Below are 26,132 nucleotides of genomic sequence, written 5' to 3' on the forward strand. Positions count from 1 at the left end.
GAACCTTGATGGACCTCAGTTTGGTATAGGATATACTGGACTTGAAGTTGTTTGTAACATTCTCCATGCCTGGAGCTATCCTTCAATAGCATAGACTATGGTTCTGTTGCTCTAGAGGAAGATTTTCATCACTGGAGTCATTATAGTTTCTATATAAATGACTTTGACTTTGGGAAGGAAATTTTCCTGAATACTATGTGGAATAGGTAATTGCTATTAACAGTTCCTTCTCATGATGTTTTCTAATCAGCCCACTGGGAAGTGGGTTATTTTGTTTGTTATCAGCTATATATTGAGGTCTTTTTTCTGATGGACTACTCTATGTACTTTAAGTATTCTATGTACTTTTAACACTGTTGAGCAGTCTTACTGTCTTGGAATATTACCTCCTTCTGGTTTCCATGATATCACTCTTTTCTCTTTTCCTGGCTACTCCTCAAGTTCTTTCATTGCTTCTCTTCCTCTCTGCCCTGTCAATGTGGGCATTCTACCCACTTCCTTTTGCTTACCTTTTCTTCCACAATTTCCTTCAAATCTTTTTCTTTCTTAGTTGTTCCAGGGTGACTGCTTTACTTCAGACATTCAAGTTGCTCACTGGAACCATAATTCATTTGCCTTCTTAGGCTCTCCGTTTTGATTCTCTGTCTGTACGTGCTCTTTTTTTTTAGTCACTTTCCTTTTTACATGGGACAAATGAAAACTACTTAGTATAATAGTCAATGATGTTAACAAAGTAGCCAACTTTTATTATTTTAAGTCTAATTTCCTGTTCCTCTCATAAAAGCTATGTCTGCAATCACATAAATGTACCAGGTTCTTTTATGTTTTCAAAGAAACAGCATGCAACAGTGGAAAATCATAGGTTTTTGGGATTGAGTATACTCAGACTCAAATCCTATATTTGACAATTATGAACCCTTTGATCTTGAGCAAGTTACCTAACCTCTCTGAACATCTGTTTCTTCCTCTATTCAGTGAAAATGATAGACATGATTTACATGATTATTTTGCATATTAGGCCTGGTGCACATAAAACACTTATCATAATAATGAGTATAGTAGATTTTCATAAATGGTAGTTATTATTATTATTGTTATTGTTATATCTTTATATCTACATAGGCAATGTTGCTTAGACATAACATTTCTAACCTTTTCTACGTGGCAAACTTATATTCATACTTTAAAATTACACAAGTCACAATGCTTAACACCTTCTACTGTCCTTCTAGGAAAAATTGCTTTGCTCCTTACCCCCTTGATCAGTAACACAATATTAGTGATTCTTACATAGGGGATGTCAGTGACTGAATCAGGAGTAGACTAAAACCCCCAAATAGCCCATTTTCAGACTGTCTGGTGGCCATGAAGTGAACTTGTACAAAGTGTTCTTCTATTGAATACTCTGGTACCCTCTATGACATGGACTAGAAAATATGGGTAGGATTGACCATTAGTAGCAAATGTTCAAACTACAGTAAGGGGAGTGTCATGGAGAAGGCCCTGGAGCAGGAACATAAAGCAAAACAAAGTCCTTATGACAAGAGAGACTATGTGTCCCTTGGAAAAGGACAGAGAGGGTGATTAGTATCTGGAGCATTTTTGGTTCCAGGCAATTTCCTAGTTCTAATTCCAGTTAATGTGCATCTGTGTAAAACAAACAAACAAACAAACAAACAAACAAACAAACTCCCAGGGCCAGCACATACTGAGCCTCTGCTCATTGCAATTAACTTAAAGATGTGCCTCATATGTTACCTTTTAGAAATCTTTCCTTACTCCCCCATGAATAGCTTTTTTTAGGATCCCAGAATATTTTGTACATATATCTTTTATAGAACATATTCCAGTAATCTATATTATTTGCTCCAACTAGGCAGAGTTTCTATTTTTCTTTACAATTCAAGCACATAATCCATTATCTGGCATTCAGTAGGTGATGAATGAGTACTGATTTATGAATGAGTACATAAATGAATTTTCACTTTTCATTCTCACAGAACTCAGAAAAGCATATCACTTAAAGTTTAAGTTACTAAAAAAGAGTGTACCTGTATTTTTAAATTAAGAGCAATTACTTAAGCTTCTCTGCAAAATAAATGGCATTAGTTCACTCTAATGAAAAAAGAGAGGTAAAAAGAAAAATGTACAGTCATGAAGCCTTTTTTACCTTCTTCTTTAATCTGAAATTCATGTGAGGCATTATATAACACATTCCTACTACCTGGCTTATGAAAATAGAGAATTGTGAACTATACTGAAGTAAGAGCAAAACCTTGGTTAAGTGAATTATATAATTAATTTCTGCATCCTAACACTCCATGAATTTATAGGGTGTATTGTGTAATTAGTTTACAAAAGCAAGAGCATTGGGGTTATTTATCACAGATGTTCACCTAACTTAAAACAGGAAGAGTATATTTACTTCCATGTAGTTATTACAATGTAATTTAAACCATAAAACCATTTTATCTGAATTTCAAAGCTGGGCCTGGTTTTATCCCCCCACTTGGCCTTATTGATTGCAGTATTCTTCACTGACCATGCAAGGATCATAGACAAGGGCTGCAGGTTGGCCACTATGGACTTGCCAGGTATTTTGTTTATTCTTTTGCTCCATTTTTTCAATACAGTGATACAGATAGCCCTCTGCAAAATTGTATATTTGTTGGCAGAAACAAACCTAGGATATGGCTAATGACAAAAGTCACTTTAGTAAATTTCCTTCCTCAGTGTTTCATAGTTCTCCTTGTAGAGGTCTTTCACCTCCTTAGTTAAATATATTCCTAGATATTTTATTTTCTTTGTTGCCATTATGAAGGGTATTGAGTCTTTGATTTGGTTCACAAGCTTCTGCATGGCCAAGGAAACTATCATGAGAGAAAACAGACAACCTACAGAATGGGAGAAAATATTTGCATGCTACATATCTGATAAAGGGCTGATAACTAGAATCTATATAGAACTCAGGAAAATCAGCAAGAAAAAAATTAAACAACACCATTAAAAAGTGGGCAAAGGATGTGAACAGAAACTTTTCAAAAGAAGACAGACTAATGGCCAACAAACATATGAAAAAATGCTCAATATCTCTAATCATCAGGCAAATGCAAATGAAAACCACAATGAGATATCACTTAACTCCAGTAAGAAGGGCTTTTATCAAAAAGTCCCAAAACAATAAATGTCGGCGTGGATACAAACACATAGGAACACTTATACAGTGCAAACTAGTACAACCTCTATGGAAAGTAATGTGGAGAAACCTCAAAGAGCTAAAAGTAGAACTACCATTTGATCCACCAATCCCATTACAGGGCATCTACCCAAAGGAAAAAAAGACATTTGCACTAGAATGTTTATAGCAGCATCACAATTGCAAAGATGGTGGAAACAACTCAAGTGCCCATCAATACATGAGTGGATTAATAAAATGTGGTATATGTATACCATGGAGTTCTACTCAGCCACAAAAAACAATGGTGACCTAGCACCTCTTGTATTATCCTGGATAGAGCTGGAACCCCTTCTACTAAGTGAAGTATCACAAGAATGGAAAAACAAGCACCACATGTACTCACCATCAAACTAGTATTAACTGATCAACACTTAAATGTGCACATACAGCAGTAACATTCATCGGGAGTTGGGCAGGTGGGAGGGGGGATGGGTATATTCACACCTAATGAGTGTGGTGGGTGCCGTCTGGGGGATAGACATACCTAAAGCTCTGACTTGGGTGGGGCAAAGGCAATATATGTAACCTAAACATTTGTACCCCTGTAATATGCTGAAATAAAAATAAAGTCACTTTAGTTCCCATGTTCTGGCAATAGTTGGGAAGGACATGGAGTTGGATATACCAGCAGATGCTAACAAGAAATCTGAATTTTGTGTATAGATTTAGAACATAAACTACTGCTATCATCTTCAGACAATGAAGAATCAGGGATATAATTGTCCTCTAATCTTCAGGTTGTCATTGTATATTAGTCTACATATACTTTAAAAAAATGTTGATATGCACTATCCACAGTATGACTTTTATCATGTACCTTTCCCAATAAAGATAGCCTGGACTACTCACCTTCCATGGTAAATCTGCTGGAGGGAAAGTTTTTGCAGGAAATAGTAGTTGAATTTTCAGAAAACATGAAACCATCTCTTTATTCAAAGCATGAGGAAATATGCCCAGATGTCAAATGTCTGCTCCAATCAATTCAGCTCATTCCACCCATAATTATTTGCTTGTTATAGGAGATTTCCAACTCCTCCATAATGGCTCATTTGGGCTAGGGTAATATTATTCAGGGATTTGACAACATGTGCAAACTCTTTTTGAATTAATTTTCAAAGTCTTTTGTGACTGGTGTCAATTTGGCAACAGCATTCTTTCATATTTGTAGGCTCAAGGTCTAGAGTTTGGAGGTTGTTAAATTTAAGAATTTCCTCTCCAACAATTTCCTTTCACCTTCTACAAGACAGAGGTACTGTGAGAATCCAAAATATTAGAGTTAAAATAGGGAGCAACACCTAAGAGTCTGGGGTTATGAGGTTGACTTTTTGACTCTGAAAAGAACTTTTAATAGCAACATAATTTGAGAGTAAGACTGGAGCTTAGAATCTGCCTCATTCAAGGACTCTAAAGGCTCGTAGAATGAATAAGAAACTTTTTACATATAAACTTGGCCCTTATTATAGAATGTATCATTTACACTACAAAAAAATCATCATATATCTACATTGTACAGAAAAAATAAATTATAGTGGAGACCAAATATTTGCTAATGTTTAAAAATTCCTTTTAAAAATTATTTATAAAAATTGACCTAAAGGAGACAGGAAACATTTCACAACTTAATTTTACTCACTGTCACCTTGAAGAACTCATCAAACTCATGAAATGACATGATCCTCATGCACATCCACTGCATTGGATTAAGCACAGTATAAAGAAAGTTAAAGCACAATTCACAATGCAAAGATGTGGAAGCAACTCAAGTGCCCATCAATATGTGAGTGGATTAATAAAATGTGGCATATGTATACCACAGAGTTCTACTCAGCCACAAAAAAAAATGGTGATCTAGCACATCTTGTATTATCCTGTATAGAGCTAGAGCCCATTCTACTAAGTGAAGTATCACAAGAATGGAAAAACAAGCACCACATGTACTCACCATCAAATTGGTATTAACTAATCAGCACTTAAGTGCACATATAGCAGTAGCATTCATTGGGTGTCAGGCAGGTGGGAGGGGGGGTTGAGAGCTTGGGTATATTCACACCTAATGGGTGCGGTGTGCACTGTGTGGGGGATGGACACACTTGAAGTTCTGACTTGGGCGGGGTAAAGGCAATATATGTAACCTAAACATTTGTACCCCCATAATATGGTGAAATTAAAAAAAGAAAGCTAAAGCAACATAGTTCTTTTCTAACCAAAGACTTTGGTTTTGTTACTAGGGACCTTGGAAAGCTCTGTGACCCAATGTCCCAGGGAATCTTTTATCCTTTTATTAGAGCCTGTAACTAATGTTAGAACTTTGTAGAACAGAGGGAATAGCTGCAGGATGGTACTTTAGACGGCACAGTGTCTTTTCTGCATTAGGCAGGTCATATTATCAACAGACTCATTATAGGTACTTCCACAGATACCACTTGTTTTAGTTGGTGATCTACAAATAACTCTTTGAAGATCCTCTCCTTATTTTTTTAAACCTAGGATTAAGGATAAAAAATCATGCATATTTTGTTGTATAATGTATCTAGATGCAATTGCAGGAGTCTATGATCAAAGTTGGGGTTTTAAAATTCAACTTCCTTTTTGGATATACCTTTAACTCTAACTAATTCATTTAGTCCAGTTTGTAATTTTCTGTATTAACAATATTATCACCAGTGTTACATCTACAGGAAATTATTTCTTAAGTTCCTATTATCAAAAGTAAAAGTAACCATTGTCAATGACAGTTAATCTTATTTGTAGCATTATTACAAATTTTCTTACATTCTTTTACTTAGGTTCTTGTAACACATTTTGGCTAAATACTTTGGCTGTATATGCAAAGCCAGATGAGAATTTGGTCAGAGGACTGCCCATTAACATAAGAGAATTCTTTCATTTAAAACATAGATTTTAACAAAATATTTAATTAGTGGTGGTGGTCATAGGAATATCATTTTCTATTATGTTGGTGTTATCTGAGCATACACACACAATAGTTTTTGCCAAAATGTTTGTCTATAATTGTGTAGATTTTATTGCAATGCCTTATTAGTTTTTCATTTTCTTTGACATAGTAAGATTCAAGGCCAAACATAGCTCCATAAAATTAGATTTTATTATCTTCATGTTTGTTAAGTCAAAATTCCTTTCATTAATATTGCTTAAAAACAATTAGGTTTTTGAGGTTTGAATTCCTTTCTTTAGTAGAAATGTCTATGGGGTTTATATTTTTCCAAATAAAAGATATAGCAATGGTGATGGTCCACATTTAAAAATATCCAAATTAATAGAGATTTTGCTAAAAACTCCTAATAGCTTTAATGGTATTACCAATATTTTAGTTGAAAATCTGAAGTTTATGGATAAAATATTTGTCACATGAAATACGTGAGAAGGGTCCTAGTTTCCAGATATATTGATATTGCTAAACTTTTAAGAGATGAAAAGCCTGGTTTTTATCTTTTATTTCCTCATTGGTTTGATTTCCTGATTTCTCACCATCATCTTGTTTCAAATAAATATACTCAAAACAAATTTGGGTCAGTGTCAATCTTGATTTCTTAGATATGATTGCATGTACAGAGAAATGGTACACTCACATGCTAGAACTATACCATTTAATTTTTTAATATTTAAAAAAGTATTTACTTAATCAAATTTTTACACACATATTATGGGCTAGATACTGCCTAGGTGCTATAGATACATAGATAAATAAAATAAGTATTCTGATTTTGAGGAAATCACAGTCTGGGATAGACATGTAAAATACTAGTTGCAATGTCCAGCACAAGGGCTGTAATAGAAAAATAAAATTATCTTTTGTAAGTCAAATAATTGAATATTGATAATTTTATATGAACCAGCCAAATACAAATTGATAGAAGAACACAGAAGAGGATGAGAAAAATTTGATTGTGGACATTGGGAAAAGTTTCATACAGAAGATGTTACTTAGGCAATTATCTATGTGACATTTCCCCCGCACTGTTCTCAACTAAGATCAGTCCATTCTTATTGAAATACCACTCTACTTTATTAACTGTAGCTTTATGATATGTTTTACTGTGTTTACCTGCTAAGGAAAATTCTACAAGGAGAACTATGAAACACCAAGGAAATAAATCTCAGATGACACACACAAATGAAAAAACATCCCATGCTCAAGGATTGGTAGAATCAACATTGTTAAAATGCCCATACTGCCCAAAGTGATTTACAGATTCAACACAATCACCATCAAAATACCAATGTCATATTTCACAGATCTAGAAAAAATAATGCTATGCTTCATTTGGAACCAAAAAAAAAAAAAAAGGACCTGAATTGGCAAAGCAATTTTAAGCCAAAAAATAAATCTGGAGGCATCAAATTACCAAACTTCAAATTATACTACAAGGCTTTAGTAACCAAAACAGCATGCTACTGGTATAAAAGTAGGGACATAGACAAATGGAGTAGAATAGAGAACCCAGAAATAAAGCCATCTACCTACAACCAACAGATCTTCAACAAAGTAGACAACAATATACATTGGGGAAAGGAAGCCCTATTCAAAATATGGTGCTGGGAAAATTGGATAGCCACATGCAGATGATTCTAACAGGATCCACCTCTGTCACCACTCACAAAAATAAATTCAAGATGGATAAAAGACTTGAATGTAAGGCATCAAGCCATAAATATTTTAGAAGAAAATGTAGGAAAAACTCTTCTAGACATTAGCCTAGGCAAATAATTTATGACTAAGACCCTGAAGGCAAATACAGCAACAACAAAAATAAGTAAATGGGACTTAAAAAGCTTCTGTACAGCGAAGGATAATCGACAGAGTAAATAGACAATGTACAGAATGGGAGAAAATATTTGCAAGCTATATATATATGATAAAGGGTGGGGGAATGAGACTGGGCAGGGCTGGGTTGGGTGAGTCTGCACTCAGGCTCCACAAAAGCTGGTAAGGTAGGTGTTTTGGTGGGTGTCAAAGGTCTGCTCCCAGCCTTCTGGGGAAAGCCACTAGGGAGGGGCTGAGGTGGCCCCACCCAGCCAGAAATTCTGTTTGTGGAAGCAGGGGCCATCTGAGATCTACAGTCTGGCTCTCAGAAAGGGGTTTGTCTCTTCTCCCCCTTCCCTTTCTCTGCAGTCTCCCTCTGGTGTCTGCCAGAAGGCAGGAGCTCACACTAGCTGAGGTCTCCAGCAATGGCACTGCAGGCTGGGAGCTTCTCTGTCCAGGATCCCACTCTGGGTGGAGAGTGTGGCTTTCCGGTGGGGAGAGGGGGCTCCATGAGTGTTCTGTGGGTGGGACTCACCCTGTGCTCTCTTCAGTTCTGTCCACATGGGCTCCCTTGCCTCCTGAGATTAGCTTACAAATCTCCCCTCCAGCCTCCCAAGCAACATGATCGAGTCCTGGGGATACAGCATCTGGACTGTGGGCTTGTTCTTGGGTCCCCGAAGATCACTCCCTGACCATGCCAGGGAGAAATGTGCTGGTCCTGAGTTGCGTATGGGGTGCTCCCTCTGCTTCAGAGTGTTCCCTGCTCTGATGGAGCAGCTGGGCAAGCAGCACGGATGAGGGCTAGTGAGTAGGGAGCTCATAATTCCAGCACCCCTTAGTCCTTTGCAGGTCTTTAACAGGAAATGTTTGCCCCAACAGAGGGAAGCAGCAGCTCCTGTCAACCCTGGCTCAAGCATCTCTTTTGGCAGCCACAGGTTGAGAAGGGAAGAAAGGAAAAGAGTCTAAATGGAAAAAAGCTAGCACTCTGGTCATCTCTGTCCCTGTCTCCAGAAGGCAGCCCACCTGGAATGTCCAGGCTCTGGGGTCATGTAGATCCCCCAGGACCCACTGGCCCCCTGTGTCTCCCAGAGTCTAGGCCAGAGTTGGGAAATGTTAGTGTGGGAATGAGCAAGATGAAAACTGAGGGGTTGAAGTCCCTTGGGGAGGACAAAGGTACATAGTGGGTGGAGAAGCAATATGGTGCCTGCCATCTTGGCTCAGGTCTGAAGTACACCAAGGGGCCTGGCAGGCTGGTGCTTTGTCCTCAAGAAGCTTTCAGTTCACTGGCAGCTGCAGGTATTGGGCTTGTGAGGGTAGAAAGGCTCTCCAGCAGCTCCGGGGCCTTCTGACTGCCAGAGATATGAGGGAGGGAGAAACAAACCACTCCATTTACCCTTTTCGCTGAACTTCAAGTCTCTCTGGGGTTGTCCTCTTCCAGTATCTTGTTCTGTCTTGTTCTGCTTTGCAACTTCTTCCCATGGAAACTCTTGTAGGTTCTGGCACTTTTCCCTTGGAATTACACCCCATCTATGATTGTTTGTTTGTTCTTTTTCGTCAAAATCTTTCCTTCTTTCTGAGATCATCTGGCATCTGGTGTCTTTGGTCAGCTATTTTCCCTGTCCAAATATTTTTCTCTTAAAACATAATTTTAATGCATGATAAAGCTCATGCTTCAAGGAAGCATTGACTCAAAGCTGTTTGCAGAAAGCAATAGCAATCATCATGGTTCCAGGTAGGTCTAATGCAGTACTCAGGAGCTGATTTTGAACAGAGGCTTGAATGAGCAATATGTTTCTAGATGGGCAAAAAGGGAGAGAAGCATTATTGAAATGCAAAATGGAATGTGAGGAAGTGTGAAGCAATGGCTCTAGAACACAACCAAGGAGACCTATAGTACTTTCAATTAAGAAAGTATTCAAATTCTTCAGGGCTTTGTCCTGATACTGAGAAGAAGCCAACAAAGTTTTTGAATAAGAAAAAGACAGCATCCATTTTACATAGGTTAAAGATAACTATGGTATGAGGTAAATGTTGGGCAGATGAGATTGCTGTGCAGAGAAAATATGAGGAGAAAACTTTAAGGAGATTACTGCAGTACCACATTAGGTAGAGATGATGAGATTTTAAACATAAAGATATTAGAGAAAGAGCATATTCTGACTATGTTTCTAAGGCAAAATTGTGATTTATTGGCTATGGAGGATGTTGAAGATTATGCTGATGTTTTCAGCCATTGGGTAAATGGTTTTGTCCTTAACAAAGCTATAAAAAGGGATGAATTGTTTGTGTTAGCAGACCCAAGAAATATAAGGGGGGTAATTAGTTTGTAGGAAAAAACAAGTCGATTTTGTGACAGAGTTTGGTGTACCTGTGTTCACTCATACTGAGCAGTTGAATAGACAGTTGGAAATGTATGCTTAGAGTTCAGTAGATATGGCCTGGAGATACAGAAACTATAACAATTGTGAGCAAATAAAGTGAAAAACAGACCAAAGATGGAATCCTTGGTAACACCAACATTGAAGAGGAAAATGGAGAATGAGGAGTAAGCTAAAGGTAGTAAGAATGAATGGGTTAAGAAATGGGAAGAAAATAGGAGAGAATGGAGTCATAGTAACTACAGAAGAGAATTTAAAGAAGACATTTGGTATAATTCAACATTCATTCCCAGTAAAAAATGTCTTAGCGTCTTGGATGAAAAGACTAGAACGAAGCTTCTTTATATAAAGAACTCTATAGCAAATCAACAGTAAACAAATTTAACACTCAAGGAAATACTTGAGTAATTTCCTTACATTGAGAACCACAGAAGGATGCCTCGTATGCTGAGTTATCTGATAACAACTTGGCAGCAACCTCCACCATGTTCTGAGGTCTACTTTGCATACTGCCAAGGAGAAGTTGGGAGCTATAAATCCAAGAATCCCCTTCCCCATATGGGTCTGCTTTAGAGTCTACAAATAAAAAGCAGTCAGATGAGATTTGGAGGGTGGGAAGGAAGAAGAGACTCTTTTTCCCCAGAGGAAATTACAGTCACAGGCATAGGAAAAGAGAAAATTTCAACAAATAAAATATGTTTGGGGATAAAAAGACAATATCATGAATACACGAAATCTTCAGAGGAGAATTTATGCAATAAAATTTATTGGGCATATTTGAGGGTGGAAAAAAAGATAATTTTCTAAAGTGACACTAATGTGGAAAAATGTATTTGTAAGAGTAGCCAATAAAAAATTAGAACAAAAATGAAAAAAACTTGCTGGATGAGTTGACAAACAACACTTAGGGAAATATTTCTATCTATTGTTTTAAAATTGGATAGTACCTGCCAAAAAAATGGAATATAATAAAATGCCCTCCAAAACAGACTGAGATCTATTTAATAAATTATAATGTTAAAAGGATGGTGTTTCAAATTAGTGGAAAAGAAATAATTTATAAATAGTACTAGGGAATTTGGACAGCCATATAAAATGAGGTGAAATCTCTCCCTCATACCATACACCAAAATAATTGAATATGAATTTAAGAGTTTAATATAAAACATAAAGCAATAAAATGATAAATACAATCCAACCAAAATATTTTTTAAAATACTGAAGTTAGATGGCCCTGTTAAACATAAAAACAAAGATAACAGCTATTGTTCACTGAGCAAGTTCTTTGTTCCATGCGTTGTGTTAAGTTCTCTATTTGTAAAAACTTATTTAATCCTCACAAGAAACCTAGAGAGTAGTAGTGGATTAGATTCATTTTTCAGAAAAGGAAACCAAAGTATAGAAAAATTAAACTTGTCTACAAACATTCAGCCAGTGGTGAACCATGAGGAAAACTAATGAAGTCTTACCCCAGAGTTGATACATTTACATACCTTTGAAACTGTGACACTGAAAACACTATAAACAAAATGAAAAATTATATGACTACAATAGATAATTTGCAAATATATGTGGAAAGGGGATAGTATCTATGACAAATAAATAGCACTTTCATATTTGTAGGAAATTAATGAACATACCATAGTAAAATGGGCAAAGAATGTAAACTGGCAATTCTAAAAAGTAGAAAGTCATATGACCAATGATTACACAGAAACATGTTCAGTCTCCTGTGGTGGAAGTTGTTTTGGTTGTCTTCATACCTCTCATTGAGCTCCCTTAAAAGTCCCCACCCATATGGCCTTGAAGCAATGTTCAAACAATATATATTAACTGGACCCGTGATGAGTGGGCATCTAACCCAAACAAAATCCCACATCCACAAGTTGAGAGTCAATCTTTCCACACATATGGTCCTGTAACAGAAACCCAAAAAACTTAAGTGACCATGGGCTGCCATGCAGATTGGGAAGTAAAAAATCTAGTTAGCAAGGAAAAGAGAAGAATAAGCAGATTCACAGAAACTTTCAGAGTTGACAGGCTGCAAAATACACTTTCAGGGTTCCTGTGGCCTTTCCAGGCCCTGGGTTGGTTCCATTCTTTCCTGAGCCTCTGCTGTGCTTGTGCCCTGGGTTCTGGGAGACACAGCTGTCACCTTTTAGGCTCCAGCAAGCTAGAGTGGTTTTCTATTATCTGCAATGAAAGGGTACCAAGTGGCACATTTTATTAGTAATAAAAATAAATAAATAAAACCAAAGAAATTACTAAAATAAATTGAAATAAAAACATAAAAATATTTTTGGAAATTTTTTTAAAAAATTATAATATTTAATTTTTGGAAACTGATGGGATATGGGCTCTGTTCATGCCAATGTAAAACCAACAACATTTGTAAAAGAATATTTAGCAATGCTTACATACAGCTTTCAAAATAGACACACCAATAATTCTACAACTAAGATTTTTATCCTAAGTAAATAATCAGAATTACACATAAGACTATTTTTAACATTAAAAGAATAGAGAATAACTGAATTTTTAAAAAATAGATAATTATTTAAAGAAATTATGGCACATTGATATAATAGAATTCTATGAACTCTGGGTACAGTAGTGCATGCCTATAGTTCCAGCTACTCAGGAGGGTAGGCAGGAAGTTCGTTGGAACCCAGGAGTTCGAGGCTGTAGTGTGCTATGATTGTGCCTGTGAATAGCTACTACACTATAGTCTGGGCAACATAGAGAGACCTTGTCTCTAAAACAAACAAACAAACAAACGAACAAAAAGAATTTTATGGAGTCTTTAAAATTTATGTTTTTAAATAAGGACCAAAAATCCAATGACTATATGAATCAGGCAGGAAATATATGTGAGTGGAATAATTTGAGTATAAGCACATATGCATACAATATGTGAGCTGTAGAATGTTTAAGTGCTATCTAAAGGGGTAAGCAGCTATCCAGTTCTAGCCATTTTTATCTCTTAAGGATGCAGACCTAGTACTGGTTGATCTTTTGATTTTTCAAAAGATAAAAATTTAATTTGATTATAAATTTGAAAACTCCTAAATCTTAATTATTAGTTCAGTTTAGAAACTTGCAGCAAGCAAATCCAAATGATATGCTAAATTCATCAGAGAGGTCAATAGTTTGCAATTTATGTTTTAGAAAAATATTCAGGGTTGGGGACAGTGGCTCACACCTGTAATCCTAGCACTCTGGGAGGCTGAGGTGGTAGGATTGCTTGAGCTCTGAAGTTTGAGACCAGCCTGAGCAAGAGTGAGACACCATCTCTGCTAAAATTAGAAAAAAATAGGAAAAAAATTAGCCAGGCGTTGTGGCATGCACCTATGGTCCCAGCTACTCGGGAGGCTGAGGCAGGAGGATCGTTTGAGCCCAGGAATTTGAGGTTGCAGTGAGCTGTGATGGTGCCACTGCACTCTACCTGGGATGACAGAGCAAGATTCTGTCTCAAAAAAAAAAAAAAAAAAATTCAATTCTGTAGTTGTATGCTCAGTATATTTATTAATACTAACAGTTTTTATGTTTGTTAAAGCTGGTTAAAAATAGTAGTTATCAAGAATGATTTTTCCAAGAGTTAGGAATAAGGCAAGCATATCTGCTCACTGCATCATTTTTCTGCAGATTCTAGCCAAAACAGTATCCAAAAAACAAAGCAATAAATAAATAAATAAATAGCAATAAATTTTGGAAAGTAAAAACATTAGTCTTTATTAATATATGTTATAACCCAACAATTCTACTTTTATGAGTTATTCTTGAGAATGTAATGTGTTAATTGTACAAAAATATCTATTCAAAGCAGTTAATCAAGATATATTAAACTAGAAAAATGCAAACAATCTAAATATTTAACAATAGTGTATAGGTCAAACAAATTTGACGCATTCCTACAATGAGATAGCCTATAGTCATTGTAATATGATATAGATCTATGTGCATATAATTCAACAAGAATAAATATAGCTAACATATTAATACTTTAAGCCAAAAAGTAGTTTACAAAAATATTGTAATATAACCCCATTTCTATTTAAAAAGCTTTGTGTGTGTGTGTAAATATGTGAAATATACATCAAGCTTTTAAATTGCCTACCTCTAGTGGTGGGATTTAAATTTTCTTCTTTATTTTTCTGATTTATTTTTAACAATGAGCATGAATTCCCTATTTGGTCAAACAATAACACTGCACATTTTATATTTAAATTCCAAATTTTGTTGCTTCAATAATAACAAATATAACAAAATAGATTTATTCGAATTAAAGAATTAGTCTCCCACCTCTTTACTAAGGCATGATAAATCAAATCGCTAGGCAATTTTTTAAAGGTAGGGGGCTCAAGAGTTTCAAATAACCCAGAGAAGTCAAGAAAGATGAGTACCGAGGAGTGTTTATGGGATTTGGTAATAAGAAGGTTATTCATTGTGACCCTACAACTCCATGTTAAGAAGAGGGAAAGTTTGTTTTGTTTCTAAAATCAAAGATAGGTCATTTTCCCCTATCTAAAGCAATTTGTTAAGTTTTAATACTGCTTGATAATGTGAAGAAAGGGTGGTGGGAATGTTTTTCGTCCCTCAGCCTGCATTAAGTACAATAAGCATTCAATCAAACTTTGAAAGAACTTATTTTGCCAAGTTGTATTATAGGAGGTAACGATCATCATCCATAAATGAGTGATACTTAACAACGAAAAAGCATGTTAAGATTAAATATCTTAAAATGTTCATTAATACATTCTTTCATTCATTTATTCGGTCAACAAATATTAAATGCCTACTATGTGCCTGGCATCATTCTGGGTGTTCTGGAGTTACATCTGAGAACAAAACAGACATCACGTATTCCTGGGGCTTATATTCTAGTTAGGGAAGAGACAATAAACAAAAAAGCAAAGTGTATAATTGGGCTGATGGGGATAAGTGCTATCAAAAAAAAAATCATGAAAGAGGGGGTGTTCAGGAGTATGGTGAAGTTGAAATATTAAATGGGGCTGCCATGGTATGTCACACTGAAAAAGGACGTTTGAGCAAAGACCTGCTAGAGGTGAGGGAATGAATTATTCTGAATCTGCGGGAAGAGCCCTTCTGGGGAACAGCAAGGGCAAGCAGTGGGCCTGGCTCACTTGAGAAAGGGGTGAGCAGGGGTGGCTGTAGGCGAGGTAGTAGAGGGGGGAGAAGTTAGAGAAGAAAGTGTGGAACATGCCATGTAGGACCCTGTAGACCTTTGTGAAAATTCTGTTGTTCCTCTTGGTGTGATGGGAAGCCATTAGAGGTCTGAAGGAGAAGAGAGGTGGGTGCCTTTGACCCAGGTTAACAGGGCTCATTAGGGCTGCTGTGCTGAGAATAGACTCCATGGGAGTGAGCAGGTAGTTTTTCAGTTGCCCCTCCACATCCATTCTCTGCCCTTCCCTGCCCTCCTCTGACCCCTTGTGGTGGCATCCTTGCCCATGGCTTCCAAATGGGCATGTGCAATAGGAGATAGTTGTAGGGGATCTGAGGGAGTTGAGAGGGAGGTTTGGGTATTCATCTCCTCTGCTGCCCTTCCTGCCAACTCATGGTTCTGGTAGTGTCTCTACTTTTAGCCATACCTCATACCATTTAACATTTTAAAAAATTAATTTAAGTTTCCAAAGACTTAACAATGTTTAAAATTTGCTTACATTTAGATCCAGTTCCTATTGGTATCATTTAATCAGATGTTTAAATGTACCATTAAAAAGCTGTCCCTCATTCATTTTTTTCTTCTACATGCCAATGACCATGTGACAGGTCCTCTTTTTGCTGGAGTTTCTTTGGGTGGGTAGCCTTCTGCTGACTACATCCCCGATGGTGGCAGAGGAAAGCCAGTACTCTGCCCTTGCCATTTGGGGAGGTCTGCACAGCAGTACACCGTGGCACTCTGCCCATGTTTTTACCCGTAAGAAAAATATACGCAAATAATAAGAACCAGCTGCTTCTTTCCTATACTGCCCCAGTGCAGTATTTAGCCTATAACTCCTGCTCATGGACCTTATGTTCCATAATAAAATTTGGGAAAAGTCTCTGCTGGTGGAGCCAATTGAGTATGTTCATTTCCCTTTTTACTACAGGGGGGAAACATAGTATTTTCCCTGTTTGGACAAGTTTCTCTGTGGCTTAAATTTACCCGTGGCCTTTAAACAAGACCAGTTCCACAGTTAACCTTTCTTTTCCCCATCTGGGCTCAGTTATCTTTCAGGTTCATTTTTTTTTTTTTTTTTTCAAATTGGTTTTCTCATTCTTGGTCTGTGGCTGACTTCCCTCTGGGAGGTTGGCAATACCGCCCAGTAACTGGAATGAGTGCCTGATTAAAGATTGCAGCTAATGACATTTGGGATGGACACGATGTCGTTATGCTTTCATGTCTCTTTTTTTTCCCTTCTAATAGTTTCTTATTAGTTAAAACCTTAAGTAATGCATGTGAGTTTCTTGGAAACATTAAAACATTTCTTTTTATCTGCTATAATTTAATGCCAGATTGTGTGTAGGCTAGTGACCCAGAAAAGCCATTTACTGATATATGGTGTGTAATTTAGCCAAACTGGTTTGATTACATTACTGGGTATGATTTAGGCCCATGGAAGAGTCAACCAGCAATTTCATTGAAGCCACACTCTGCTTTGTCATTCAAAGACCAGAACAGAAGCTTTAATTAGCCTGGTCGATTAAGCAAAAACCCAATTTTAGTCAGTTACCTGAAGGACTATATCACAGGAGTCAATGTGAACTTGGACATTATTTTTTGAAGAAAATAATAACCAAAGAAATATCTATATTTCCTTTCCTGGTTTTTCAATTGATTCTGTAATGACACAGCATTCATTGTTTGATCAAATTATGATGCTGACTGCAACTGAATGGTTTTTGGGTTCAGAATGAATCTGAATTCATTTGACTCATGTTCTATTCATTTCTAGCTAGAAGACACCCATCTGGAAAAAGGGATTATGCTTTTTACGTTTGGTCTTTGGGGCCATTGGGCAAGTATTGGAATGCAGCTTTCAGAGATTAAAAAGAATAAAAAAATAAACTAGAGTTCATTTTAGTGAATCTTTGAGAGAACAATCTTTCTGCTAGTAGTTATTTACCAAAGAGTTAAAATGATAGTCTACCTTATGAAATGTCTCTTATTGATATAAAATATTTGAGAAATGATATTCATCTTATAATTGGAAGATATGAATTAGAGAGGCTTTTAAACAATTATTCTCCTGTATGCTATCTCCTTATTCTTCTCTTACTGGTTTGGCTTTTATCTCTTTGGGCTCTTCAGGAATAACCTCTGCCAGCTTGATATTAAAAATTATTTTTGGATTTACTTGTTCATATCTTTATTGGAGACATTGCTGAAGTGTGATCTTTTGTGAACTATTTATTAAGAAAATAACCAGATTGCTTTGCATATGATGGGGAATGGGAGAAATTGGACCAACTGTTACTTTTTTTACTCAGTGCTTTACTCTGAAGACTTAACTCTAAAATCTTTATTTTTGATAAAAGAAGGATCTTTTCTACTTTCAGGGACTTTTTGAGCTGCATTACTAGGGCTTTTTTGTTTGGTTTGGTCTGGCTTTTGATTGGGAGAGAGAATGGGGAGTGAGGAAAAATAATAATCTTTGTGTTAACTTTTTCCTGATAATTTCTATGTTTTTGTAGACAAACTCTGGAATACTCTAAAAGATAAATATCTGATTTTTTTCTCTCACATAAAGAAAGGAAATATCAGATGTGTTAGCAACATATATTCCATAAACCTTTGTGGAAATGTGCATATTATATGTTTATTATCTTTAATACCATGGTATTAAATTAATGAGATGTATTGGGATGTAATGTAAATAGCCCTGGACTTGGAATCAGAAGACCTATGTTGTGGCCTCAGTTTTGCTACTTTTTAGTCCCATAATTTAGATTAATCATATTGCCTCTTGTAAAATGACAGCAGAAAAGATGAGTTATTTTCCCAAAGAGATCACTGAAATCAACCCTAGTTTGTTCTAAGCTTGAACTTGCTTGAATCCAGTACCTCCAACCTTACTTAATCATTGAAATCACACCAAATAATATCTTATAGCATGAGAGATCTGCACAAAGATGTTTAAGAAATGCTGCAATAGATGATCAGAATGGTTTAACATTTAGGATTCCATGTTTTCATATAGTAGCTAAAGTCAGAAAAGATTTCATATTGCTTTAGTTTAAGTACCTTTAACAAACTTTCAAAATGGATGTAAGAAAAAAAAGATTTCAGAAATGAGCCTTTGGCTAGCAAAGATGGGAACACTCAGTATCCTTCTATTTATTTAGCTCCGTTTCCTGAATATGGAAGATGTTAAATAATGTTTTGCCTAATTATGGAAAGACTTTCAAATCACAGCTTTAAGCTTAATATTATCTAATTTGACCAATAACTATCTACCTTATGGAAGAAGAGAACAAAAGAGCAATAATTTATCTTAGATTTTTTCTTGAATATTAAGAGTTTTTATGTATTCATCTAAATTGTGAACTACCAAAATTTTTCAGGAATCCTAGAGTTTCCTTTCTTAACATTTGTTTACTCTGGGAATATAGATATTATAGGATAACCTTTCTTTTTAAGCCATGTTAGTATAATCAGGAGAAGTGAGCCATCATAAAAACTCTTTTCTTTTTTTATTTTTAATTTTTAATTATTATGGGTACATAATAGCTGTGTATCTTTATAGGGTACATGTGATGTTTTGATACAGGCATACAATGTGAATTAATCAAATCAGGGTAATTTGGGTATGCGTCACCTCAGGCATTTATCATTTATCATTTCTTTGTGTTAGGAACATTCCAGTTCCACTCTTTTAGTTATTTTAAAGTAAAAAACTCTTTTCTAAAAGTAGAAGATGTGACTGGTCTCATAAAGGTGAGTGGGAGGAAGGAGCTAAGTAGCGGTGACCATAATTCAGTTAGGTTTGTAATCAAGACTAAATGAAGATCAAAAAGAAGGAAATGGGGATTTAGTCTTCACACAAAGAAAATGTTGAAAAACAAGGGACAACTGGATGAAATTGAATAGGTTACAGAGAAGGGGTAAGGAAATGGCAGGAGTGAAGACAGATGGAAAAGGGGGAAATTCTAAGAAATAAATTACTGGCTCTGTCTTTGAGGTATGTACTTGCTCTCTAGTTTTAAGTGAAATTTTAGAAAAAGTTAAGTAGTAATGAGTACAGTTGTACTCAAGAAGTTTAGTAAGAGAGTAAAACAGTTTTTTATAAAACCAAATAGCTAAGAACTTGTGAATGCTACTTTCCCCTCTACTTTTCTTCCTTCTCCTACAGCCCCATCCTCAAATATTGAACAAGTCTAAATTCAGTCTGGAATACCTGCATCTCATTTGCTCAACATGAACAACTGGGTGCCTTATTAGTTAACTGTGATTTGCTGAGTATAATTTTAGTGCTGTTAAGTTAATTTCATAGACAAATTAATTATATAAATATGACAATGCTTCATATTTACTTTTTAATTTTTTTTTCCAAGCTCATTTCTTTGCGGTTGTGCTGAGGACCTTGCTGCTTACCAGCTGGTAGTATGCAGGTCCTAAAGGTTGTCCACACTTCCGTGTCCTGTGGCCTACTCCACAGATAGTTCACAAGAAGGCTGCTTCTATACTCTGAGAGTCTCTGGAGTCTCAATAGAGTCTCTAGCCTCTAGTCTCTAGTAGGCTAAGGTGGAGTTTTATACAACATAAAGTAATTACAGAAGTGGCATCCATCACCTTTGCCATAGATGGATCTTAATCAAGGGCATGACATCCCTTCATTTTTGTCATATTTTATTGGTTGGAAGTAAGTCATAGGTTCTGCCTGCCCTCCAGGTAAGGGGATTACATACAGGCATGTCACATTGAGGGGGCCACTGAAGGGTGTATCTACTATGGGAGGCATTTAGAACGATTAGCAACACATAATCATTTAGAGAGTGCACAGGAGGGCTGAGCCCGGAGAGTTGTTAGTAGACACTCGTACGACCTTTGAAGCTCTAGAATAGAAGCAAATAAATCAGAAAATATGGTCCATATACATATATATATATGTATGTATGTATATATATGTATGTGTGTATATATATATATATATATATATATATATATATAATATATGACTTTTTTTTTTCAGAGTGGATTCCTGGCACATAGGAAGCACTGTAGTACTATATACATGCTAGCAATTATATTAATGAAATAAATGAGATTAACAGGGTAAGAGCCTGTATATCTAAGTTGCTTATTGCCTTCTGGCAGAAAAAGATATGTGAAAAGATAACTATAATATCGTGTGCCACATGAAGTATGCATCAGTGTGGATATACTAGGTTTTACTGCTATAGAAAAGAACTCTCAGATCATAGTGGCTTATAATTTATTTCTTCTTGAAGCTACATGTCCACTGAGGGTCAGATAGGGTCTCTGTCCAATGTAGTCATTCAGGGATTCACATTAAGTGTCTTCCTTGACAGATGCTTTCACAATCATTGAGGCAGAGGAAGACAATGTGACAAATCACATACAGGCTCTTAAAACCTCTAGAAATAACATGTCACTTTTGCTCATTTATATAGCCATGACAAGTCAAATGACCACTCTAACTTCAAACAGGAAGTGCATATTTACAATGTGATCCTTTGGAAGATCAGAAATATTTGGTGGACTAAACTAATGTCTACCAAAGTCTCCCCACTAGTCCCTCATACTGGGAAAGCCTCCTTCCTACATACACAACACTCTCCCACCCCAAAGAAAATAACCTAAAGGTCCTACCTACCAACTGCATCTAGCTCAAATCTCAGGATCTCTGAGTGGTGTGTGATTGGGATGTAGCTCCTGTTTTTCCAGATACCTTAACACTAAATGGATCACTTATGTGCTTCTGTTATACACTCAGTGTGTACAATGGTGCCCAGGGACAGGATAACCATAATTAGCTCACATTACTATGTAGAAGTGGGCAGAATTGGAGACACATAACACATGGACAAATCAGGTAGCAAATGTGAAATCCTGCTGGACACTCATTGGGTGGGCTCCCTACCCTGAAGATAGAAAATGTTTCTTAATTAGGCCCAGATTCTGCCCCTTAAAAGGGGTTTCCTATTACATTGTTCTCTGTGGTTGTTAGTTGTGCCCTCTGAAAGTTTCTTTCTTTTCTTTTAACCTCTTTGGCCACATCTAAAGTGGGCATTAGAAAACATGCCCTCCCCTTAGGGGCTGAACAGCTTTCTTAGCTCATTCTTGCCTGTAGAGCATGAAGAAACCATGGGTGTTTTAAGTCACATTCTCTCAGGATGATGGTTCTTTTGGCAGTACAACTCTCAAAAACTTAGTGATTTCCTACCTATTTGCTTCTACTTAGCTCCGTGTATCAATTGCCACACTTAAAATTCCTTTAATTCTCACATTGCTAGGCTGGGCGCGGTGGCTCATGCCTATAATCCTAGCACTCTGGGAGGCCAAGGCGGGAGGATTCCTTGAGCTCAGGAGTTCGAAACCAGCAAGAGCGAGACCTCGTCTCTACTAAAAATAGAAAGAAATTAGCCGGACAACTAAAAATAGATAGAAAAAATTAGCTGAGCATGGCGGCGCATGCCTGTAGTCCCAGCTACCTGGGAGGCTGAGACTGGAGGATCGCTTGAGCCCAGGAGTTTGAGGTTGCTGTGAGCTAGGCTGATGCCATGGCACTCTAGCCCAGGCAAGAGAGTGAGACTGTCTCAAAAAAAAAAAAAAAAAAAAATTCTCACATTGCTGTATTTCTTTGCTTCTCTCACTTACAAACCTCTTTCTCTCTAGACTTAAATGCAAGTTCTTTGAGCCTAGCCAACTTTAGTAGGATGGTCACACAATAAGTTATTTTTTTTCTCAATTAAAAAGACCCTTAGTCTAAGAAAACTTAGTCCATCCAAAGATTTGAACAGTGGGTAGTACAGATATTTTCTTGATTTAAACCTTGCCAAATAGAACTTAAATGTTGTCTCAGTTTAGCTTTATATTTTACAGGTTGGTGTTGTAAGACAGTTGTCCCTGGACTTCTGTACTGTCTCTATTTCCATTTAATCTTGCTCACCATTAGGCAGGGGAGGGTCACAGGCAGACTCCTCATCACCTGGAACAGTTTCTCTCCGTTTTTCTCCTTATTTAGCAGTATAACACTTCTTTTTCCAAATATAGGAGTCAAATGTTTAAAATAAGAAAAGGATGAAAATAAAGTGAGCTGATCTATCTTTTTAGGAGCGGAGGGGGACATGCTCAATTCCCAGGCAGAAAGAAGGGGGCTCCATTTGGCAGTTTAAAAATCACTGATCTGGAAGACCGAGCCCAAGTGCCTAATAGAGCACACAAAACTCTCAAGGATATGCTCACCTGTTCTACCCCTTCTGGGCTCATATGTCATCATCCCTGCCCCCAAATTTATAAGCTGATACGGAAACCTCTTTTAGGAACTCACATCATGATTTCTCTCACAATGCTTGTTCAGTGTACCTGTCTGGAATTCTTTCCTCAGGTGCTCTTTAACTCAATCTCAGATTAAGAACCTCCTTTAACACTTCCTTGTCTCCCTGAGGTTGGGCGAAGGTCCATTTTCTATGTTCCTTTAGTCTTCTGTGCATGTCACCCTCTCAGTTTCTCTCACAAGGTTGTCAATAATATGACCGGAAGAACTGTTTATTATTTTGATATAAATATAAAATAAGTATATTTAAAATGATTGGAGATATAAAAGAATTAATCAAAACTATAAACAAAGAACAAGACACTATAAAAATGAAATTAAGAAATTAAAAAATAAGGTAAGTCCCAATACACATTGACTATACAAAACAATTAATGATAATAAAATTTACCAGTTTTGTGGCATAAAAAAACTAAAATGGTGGACAGAAGTAATATGCCACATGGGAAGGGTTTGACAGCAGATCTCTGTATCTGTTAAGAGAAGAATAGCAATGTTGACAAACTTCGACCTTTATAAGTCAGTGTGCGTCATAACATTTTAAGGGAAACAATTAAAAAAATGGGGAATGTTTGATTTCCAAACTAGCAAAGCTATAAAAATGAATAAGAAACTCAATTTAACAGAAGGAAGAAAAGAATAAATAAAGATAAACAAAAAAGATAGTAAGAAAGAAAAAGAAAATAAAATACTGGTAGAGAGTCCAAGTATATCATTAATTTCAATAAATATAAAATTACTAAATTTCATGCATTGTACCCATTAGGTGTGAATTCACCCATCCCCTCCTCCCCTCTCCCACCTGCTTGGTTTCCATTGAATTTCACTACCATATGTGCATATGAGTGTTGATTTATTAGTTCCAATTTAGTAGTGAGTTCATGTGGTTTTTGTTTTTCCATTCTTGTAATACTTCACTTAATAGGATAGTTTTCAGTTCCATCTAGGTTGTTACAAAAAGCATTTGTTCACCTTTTTTTTGTTTTCAGGAAGGAGGGAAGCTTTTTTTCCCCTCCTTCCTGAATAATTAAATCCAAAAGCCACAAGCTAAGTTCAAGAAAGGGAGGCATATGCAGTGTGCATGTTCGTGTGTATGTGTGTAGTAGTAGTATCAGAGCCAGTAAGGCATCTGCAAAGAGGGACAGGGCAGATAGCTTGGTGTGGGATGTCAGAGCCTGAGAAGGGGAGACCAGTGCCTGCATCAGGTGGCAGAACAGCAGCAGCCTGGCATGGAGTGGTGGAACCTGCTGGGTCAGGCTGGTGACTGCATAGTGGAAGCAGTGATGGTGGCTTGGCTTGGCTCTGTCACAGCCTGAGCAAGATAAGGAGTGTTGAGTGCCTGTGTAGGGGGATGTGTCTGTGTAGCAACAGTACTTGGAGATTGGTTATACATAGGAGGACCATAAAATCAGTCCTGGTAAAAATCATATCAAGGCTAATGGGTGTTATAGACTAAATATTTGTGTCTCCCCAGATTCATATATTGAGTCCTAACCCCCAATGTGATGGTATTTAAAATTTAAAGATGGGGTCTTTGGAAGATAATCAGGATTAGATGAGGTTGTGAGGGTGGGGTCCTCAGGATGGGATTAACGCCCTTATAAGAAGAGACACCAGAGCAGTGTGTTCTCTCTCTCTCTCTCTCTCACTCTCTCCTCTCTCTCTCCAATTCTATCTGCAAGCCAGGAAGATAGCCCCTACCAGGAACCGAATTGGCTGGCACCTTGGTCTTAGACTTCCCACCTTCTACAATTATGAAAAAATAAATTTCTGTTGTTTAAGCAACCCAGCACATGGAATTTTGTTATGCCAGCCCAAGAAAACTATACAATGGAAATTATATTTCTTTTTTTTTGTTTTGATGCTTTATTTCCATTTCGTTCTGAAGATAAAAAATATGGAACGCTTCACGACTTTGCGTGTCATCCTTGCACAGGGGCCATGCTAATCTTCTCTGTATCATTCCAATTTTAGTATATGTGCTGCTGAAGTGAGCACGAAATTATATTTCTTACTATGGGAGCAAGGAGCTACAAATATGGAAAGGAAAAAAAAATCTAAAATTAATCCTATGATGTTGAATTGGAATTGGAGACATTAGTATGAACTCATGTTTTTCAATATATACATAGATAGATGAATAAAAAATACTGTAGATGTAAATATGTATGCATGTTTTTACATATGTTCCCTGGTTATATCTACTGAGAGGCCTGAGTAATTCCAATACCAGTGCGCATACCTAGAACACTGACCTTTGTTTCTAAATATAATTTTCAGCTATAAAGAACTAGGGCTCTTCAGGGAGAAATGTCTGTTTCCAAGGTTGGGGCAGGCAAAGTACAAGATGAACATGGAAAATCTTATTGTGACAGAAAGTGAGGAAGTGCTCAGAAAATAGTGTAGAGAAAAGTAGCTTGAAGAGGTTCCCATTAGCTGAATATGGGGATGATTTAAGCATCAGAATAATGACAGTAATGGATTATAACCCACTGCATAAAGTAGAAAGCTATTTGTCCATATGGAGATAAATAAACAAATGCATAAATAAATGGGAAGAAGAGAAAGCTTTTTGCTGTAATAGAAAGCCAACTAATTAATGTAGATGGAATGATGGAACAAGAAATCATCATTTGGCAACCATCTTACTCACAATTCAGCCATAAAACATTAATGGATACTAAAACTAGAGAGAGAAAATTTGATGAGAAATGGAATATTTACTTAGTCTCAAAGATTTGTTAATTGCAAAAGGACAAATAACTTTAGAATGAAGAAACCTAGAAGACACCACCTTTATCCAGTGATGAAAGTTAACACCATTGGTAATAGGAAAAATTGAAATTGTGTACTATCTGGTAGAATAAAATAAGGACACAGCATCACTCTTCCATCACTTCTGTGATATTTCTGCAAAAAAAATGTATAACCTTAATTTAATCATCAGGGAATATCATAAAAATCAAAATTTAGCGACATTCTACAAAATGATCTTAATTTTCAAAGTATCAAGGTCATGAATGTCCAGGAGAGTCTGAGGAACTATTTCAGACTGAGGGAGAAAAACAGACATTGCTTAATGCAACATGTAGTTGTGGACTGGTTAATTTTGCTATAAAAATATTATTGGGAAAACTACTGAAATCTTAATGATGTCTGTGGATTTTATCATAGCCATGTATCAATGCCGCTAAATTCCAGATTTTAATGGTTGCATTGTGTTTCTGTAG

General features: G+C 36.5%; 1 non-coding gene across 1 annotated transcript; it reads right to left on the bottom strand.

The window, feature by feature from the left end:
* Positions 1–24,793: 24,793 nt before the first annotated feature.
* On the bottom strand, positions 24,794–24,900 carry LOC123648679. Its single transcript, XR_006738707.1, has one exon. It is a non-coding gene; the product is annotated as a U6 spliceosomal RNA (small nuclear RNA).
* Between the last annotated feature and the right edge of the window lie 1,232 nt (positions 24,901–26,132).

This window comes from Lemur catta, chromosome 12 (genome assembly GCF_020740605.2).
Source record: "Lemur catta isolate mLemCat1 chromosome 12, mLemCat1.pri, whole genome shotgun sequence".
In the NCBI taxonomy this organism is placed as follows: Eukaryota; Metazoa; Chordata; class Mammalia; order Primates; family Lemuridae; genus Lemur; species Lemur catta.